Raw genomic sequence first — 6,591 nt, 5'->3', positions numbered from 1 at the left:
TTCGAGTCACCTTAAAGAGTTACAAAAAAACACTGCATCTTAAAAATGTACTTTTTCCTTTTCGTGTCATATTAAGGGTCATCTTAAAACTTTTTTCTACTTACAGGACAAGGATATGGGAATGAATTTTCAGCCTAAGGAAAGAAACAAAAAATCTTTTTTTTTTAACTCTGCCATTTGTTTAGAAGCCCTACATTCATGCTTATAAAAGTGAATGAAAAGTTTAGAAATACATTTAAATCTGTTGAAAAACCTGTAGAGGGATCTTGTAATCAGGAAGTATCAGCCAATTATATGAACAACCTCAGAATCTTTGATAAAAAGATACTGAGAATCTTTGATAAAAGGATACTGAGGCAAAGAAGCAGAGAGTAAAGGCACACTAAATACTTTCTAACAACATCAGAGTCGTTCTTTAATAATTGAAATGATAAACTAATACAGATATTTTTGGTAATATAAAGCAGAAGATGTTTGTTATAAATGTCAATTTTGCTAAAATGAAATCTTAAATCAGATGGAAACTAAATCCTATGCTTAAATCTTGGAATTCAGACCCAAGTAATATTTTACAGGTGAAATGGATTGAAATGCATTGAACACAAATTAGAATGAAATTGGAGGCAAATAATGTGGATAGACCCAATGGTTTGGGAGGGTAAAAGAAACATTCATTCAGGGCCGGCCCGTGGCTCACTTGGTAGAGTGCGGTGCTGATAACACCAAGGCCACGGGTTCGGATCCTATATAGGGATGGCCGGTTTGCTCACTGGCTGAGCGTGGTGCTGACAACACCAAGCCAAGGGTTGAGATCCCCTTACCATCATCTTTTTGAAAAAAAAAAAAGAATTTCATTCTTATCTGTGGCTGGTTAATCAAGTTAGAGAAAGGACAAGGACTGGGTAATTGTTCAGAATCATGTTTAATTTCCATTTAACTTTGCTCTGCTCAAACTATAGCTCCGCCCTAACAGAAATCTTTCACTTAAAGGGTCCTTTCAGTTAGTAAACAAAATGTTTGAGTACTCAGAGGGGCAAGGTGCTGCATAGGTTCTACTGAAAGAAAACGGTGTTTGAAAAGGAAAAGGTGTAACACCTCCTGCCCTCAAAGATATGGACAATATGCATGTTTAAGGCTCCACCCAAAGTAAATTATTGACACTGCTTTCAGTACCCGCTTAAGGACCACTTGTTTGTAAATCTTTTCCTTTATAATTACTACAGCTGCATATCAGATATCCCTAGTACAATAATTCTAAGCTTGACTATGGCACTTCAAAGAATACAAAAGTTTATAGAAGCAGAAGTGAAAGTGATACACAGAATAAAAAGTGAAAGTGTCCTTTGCCACATCCCCAGAAGTGTGTATCCTTCCAGATCTCAGATAGAAAGATGGATCTACGTGTGGATGTATGAATGGGAAAATAGATAGACAGATAGATAAATAGATAGTTAGATAGTAGTTAAGAGCATAGACTCTGGGCAAGCTGGTTAGCTCAGTTGGTTAGAGTGCCATCTTGTAACACCAAGGTCAAGAATTTGTATCCCCATATCAGCCAGCTGCAAAATAAATAAATAAATAAATTAAAATAATAGTAATGAAGAACACATAGACTTTGGATCTAAACAGTCGAGGTTGAAATCCCAGCTCTACTATTTCTCTATGTATGACTTCAGTTTTCTCATCTGTAAAAGTGGGGATGACAACAGGACTATCTCACTGGGTAATTGCAAGGATTAAGTGAGTTTATATGTGAACTACTTAGAGCAGTGCTTGGCACACAGTAAGCATTGCACAAGGGTTAACTACTCATTATTATGAATATACATAGATGCTACTGGGGTTTTTTGAGACAAATGAGATTTTACTGTGTATTTTCTTACTTTACAATATGTCAGGAGGAATATACTGGTAATACAGATAGATCTATTTTACTCTTCATATTTGCTGTATAATGTCTCACAGTAAAGTTGGATCAGAATTTATTCAATCATTCTCCTCTTAATGGTCATTTAGTTTGTTTCTGGATGTTTCTGCTTCAAAGTAACTGCTAATATATTATTCTTGAATATAAAATAAGGGATGCAGAAGGGGCAGGTGCACAATGTATCCCCATTTTATAAATGATCAAAATGAATCTCAGAGAAGTTTAGTAAATTGCATAAGGTCATGTAGCTAGTAAGTAACAGAGTTCAGAAGAGAACTAGTTTAACACAGTTCCACACTGTCTCACCTCAAATATTCCTATTTGATGTGGAATAGTTTCACAAATACAGTGATCCTTCCTTACATTACAATAAGACAATCTTCTGCTTTCTGAAGTAAAAACCAGGCAACTACGGATTAATGTAACGCCAAAGGGGGCATGAGCTGAGAGATGTAAAGGAACATACTAAAATATCGAATAAAATAATAAGCTTGGCAATGTCCCAAATGCTAAAGATAAGATTAAAATTGGCACCAATCTTAAATGCTTAAATGATTTAAAATCAGGATAAATAAAACATGGTGATGTGGGAGAGAGCTAGAGAGGATGCCTTGCTGTTTGACTATTTTGGGGAAAATGTTACTTGAAAAACTCCCACATTTGACTTGTAGTCTTCACAGATGATACACCCTGATTAATACTGATGAGGCTTTGTTAAGGCAGAAACCCTATACACAGACTCTATAACTCTATCACATTCTATTAAGTAATATTAAGATAATCAAATCTTCATTAACTACAAATGCATATAAAAGTCAATTATATTGACTTTAGGTTATTGTGCTCTTAGAATATGTAGTCCGTTTATAATATGATAAAATCTCAGTCATGTGCAGTCCTCTTTCTGGATAATAACCACTGGACAATGACTTCAAAATGCACAAGGTTCATTATGGGAATACCCTTTTAATAATCCATGTTTCTAATTCTAGCAGTATTTGGACTCCACAAAGAGAGGAAACCACTTTTTAAAATCCCTTATATATGTCTTTCTTGCTGATCTTGCTACATTCCCATCATTGGGAAAGTATAATGAAGGGACTAAAAGGTTGAACTTCAGAATTTGATTCTCAGCTGGATCATTCAATGACTTTAGGACTGAGGCAAATGACTTCTCCAAGTTGAAATTTCCTCTTGTAAAACAGGATGAGTGTGTCTGCTTTGTTGGGAAATAGGTTAATTTATTTTGTTGATGTTTATTTGAAAAAACCTAAGAGATGCAAATGGTAATATTTTACTGCAATGAGAGAAATGCTAAAATTAAGAAATCTGAAGGATGTATTGTAACTTTAAAGCAGAGGACAGAAGAAATGAAGCACCATAGATTTTTCTAGAGATATCTCTTAGATATCACTAAGTCATCTGTTGTTTACATCCTGCTTCTGTTTCTGAGTTATGATAACTTATAAGAAGCTTACAAAAATACTATTAAAATCAGTTGGACACAATGCAACAATTTAACTCCTAATGACAGCCACCTCTAACGATGAATGACATATAATAAATGATTTTCAAACTGGATTTTCAGTTACAGATTCTTATTCTGCCACCCAAACAGCCTTATAAAGTTGCACTTGTGGCCTTAATCCCACTTGGATGTTTGCCCCACTGCCTCTACTTTCTATCATTCTGGTGTTTTAGTCTTCTTGAATAAGTGAACAATCTTTGTTTCTGTACCTTATTAGGCCGAAGACCATAACAGCTAGTGATGGCATCAGCAAGCCCTGCGGGCAGGATTCTCTGCAGACCCAGCCAACCTCCAACAAACCCCTTTTTATACTCCTGTTTCTAGGAAGAATTATGATGGCGGTGCCCTGCTGTTGATCAGTCAAATCTGTGGTAGGCCTAGAGATAAGTCCTGTAAGTGTGGTGTACTGTAAAACAGCGGCTCCCATTCATTAGTAGCTTGTGTGTAATAAACCACCAAAAAAAAGGGGGAGTGGGGAGGCAGCTGCAGTGTGCAAGAACAAACAACGCATCTCATTCTTGGGAGCCAAAACTGTGTAATTTGCTACTGGGCAGCCTGCTCTCTGACATTCTTTCTGATAACATAGTAGTGCCCTATCTATATTTACAGTTTGGCTACTAACCCAAGGGATTCTATTTTGTAACTAAGTATAATATTTTAACAGAATGTTATTAAGGAAGAAATGAAAAATACTATCAAGCAACTCACCCTGGCAACCAAAATTGCTGAGTTAAAGGGACATTTTCTTTTACCAAGTAATAACCTTAGAAAAACGTATGTTAGCCATTATTTCAGAGTACTGGTTTTATAAGGATGACACTTTGAAAGCTACCAGCTAAAATGCACACAGTGGGAATATTCTCTAGGAATGACTTATGTCTCTTTGGTAACATGTTTTTCAGATATAAAATGTCTGAAAAAATGACATGTTCATTGAACAGAAACATATTTGGGATATGCTTACCTTTTTAAAATTAAGAAAATTCTATAGAAGTGTACACTAAATTTTATTTTTTGGTGATTAAGTATCTAAGAAACACTACCTTGCAACAGTACTGCAAATTACTCATCTGCCTACACCAAAATGTGGGAAGCAATTTAATTGTGAAAAGAAGAGAGTATACCTGTTTGGAGAGAGAGGGACAAAAAAACCTCTCAATAGGTGCTTTTAATTCAGGATGGGTTAACCTAATAAAAAGGAAACACACTTGAATTTGCTCATGACTACTTAATGAGAAGCTGAAAAATGCTGCAGTTTCTATAATAAACTCTTTCTTTTTACATCCAAAACAGGTGCGTGGCATTATGATATCAACACTGTGCTTGCTCTTCAGCCCCCCACTGCTGTTCCAAATAGGAATGGAATACTGTACATTCTAGGCATTTTTTCTTCACCACTCTAAACTCAGGGTCAAGAGAGTGGCTATGGCAGAGTGCAAGGCATGCCAGTTGTTTTGGAATTCTTGCAGGTGTTTAAAAAGCAAAGGATTCTTTTCAGAGCCACATCTGCATTTGTCATATGCCATTGCGCTAAAGCCTGTGGTGTTTTTGTTTGTTGGTTTGAGAGATTGACATGTAATGGCCAGGACCATTGGGCGCTGCTCCCAAAAAAGTCATTCTGATAGCTGGGATTCTCTAGAAATCAACTGGCCTGAATTACCCATGATTTTTCTCTGCCCTTCAAAGGAAAATGTGTTGTTCTAAGCTTTTTGTTTGCTTTCATGATTTGGGGGGCTACATTGTTTTAAGCTCTAGGCTAAGATAAAATGAGAACTCTGATAGGACAATAACACCTAACAAAAGTTTTTAAAAACAACCAGTTCTTCAAATTTACTTAGAAATGATAGAAGAGATTTGTGTATTTAAATAAATATTGGGATATCATACAGTTTAAAAAATTAAGGGAACACTATTTGTGTTAGTGATCAATAAAGGAACTCAACAAAGGCCAATACCTCAACTTTTAAACTTTTTAACATTTTTAAAAACTAAAATAAAATCCCCATTTTATTTTTGAAGCCCTTTTTTCTTATCAGTAATTTCATGAATTTATACATAAATATGTGTGTTATTAACCATGTTACCACAAAGCCAAGTAAATTTGTATGAAAGCAAACTTTAGTATAGTGTCTTTTATGGATAAAGTTAAATCAGATGTCCTTATTAACATTCTTCATACACAGGTAGTGTCTCATGGAATTAAGAGCTCAAAGCTCATGTTATAAATAATAACTTTATTGTTGATGTAAGTTTCTGGATTTTATTATACTGTAATTTCTCCACTCAATTTTGAAGTAGTAGGACTTTCCTCCTATCATCCTTTCTGGGAGACATAAAGTAACAAAGGAATAGCATATGTTAACCAAATGCAAAATGTAATAGATGTGTTCATAATACACTTTACATCTGCTCCATTGACCTGAACATTTCCTGGGAAGACGTCTCCCCTTGCCTACATGATACTACTGTCCTGGAAAGGACCTTTCCTTTTGATGAAGCATCTCAACTTGGGTGTCTTATTTGCCAGTGTACTATCAGCTCCACAGGTCTGTGTAATCAGGTTTCCATGGAGCCCTGCATTGGAGAAAGAGAAAAGGCAACACAAAAAAACGCCTCATTTCAGGTCTGGTGGAAGTCAGATTCAGGACTGGCGAAATGAATCAAGAAACAGCATATTGCTGTGGTTTGGGTGAGAGCTTATAAAAAAACGAAAGTCACTTTCTAAACTGTAAAATGAAAAAATGGCAGTTGTTTTTCCCTCTTATATTGGTGTGTTATGTTCTGTATATGTAAAAAAAGTAATAATAATATTTCATTATTAATTTTTTTAACTTTTCGAATCAATAAATTCTTTCCTTTTACCTCAGTAGGGACTTGGGCTAAAGGAAGTAGGAATTAAATATAGTCAGACCTTTACTGTTTGTTGCCAGATTAAGCAAATCAAAAACAGGACGATCAGTTAAATTTGAATTTCAGATAAACAAACAATTTTTTGGTATTGTTCATCTGAAATTCAAATTTAACTGGGTGTCTTGTTTTTTGTCTAGCAACCCTATTTGTAGTAGAGTTTGGAATAATAGCAAATTCATGATCAGAAGCCTTATGGCTTAAAGGGCTTAAATTTTTTTATTAGGTT

General features: G+C 35.2%; 1 long non-coding RNA gene across 1 annotated transcript; it reads left to right on the top strand.

Annotated features, from left to right (window-relative positions):
• The first annotated feature begins 1,880 nt into the window (after positions 1-1,880).
• Positions 1,881-6,286, top strand: LOC103595206. The gene is made up of 2 exons (XR_550924.1): positions 1,881-3,826; positions 4,749-6,286. It is a non-coding gene; the product is annotated as an uncharacterized LOC103595206 (long non-coding RNA).
• The last annotated feature ends 305 nt before the right edge of the window (positions 6,287-6,591 follow it).

Source organism: Galeopterus variegatus, unplaced genomic scaffold, assembly GCF_000696425.1.
Source record: "Galeopterus variegatus unplaced genomic scaffold, G_variegatus-3.0.2 Scaffold1713, whole genome shotgun sequence".
Classification (NCBI taxonomy): domain Eukaryota; kingdom Metazoa; phylum Chordata; class Mammalia; order Dermoptera; family Cynocephalidae; genus Galeopterus; species Galeopterus variegatus.
The sequence above is the reverse complement of the archived record's forward strand: the minus strand, read 5'-3'. Positions and strand labels throughout refer to the sequence as shown.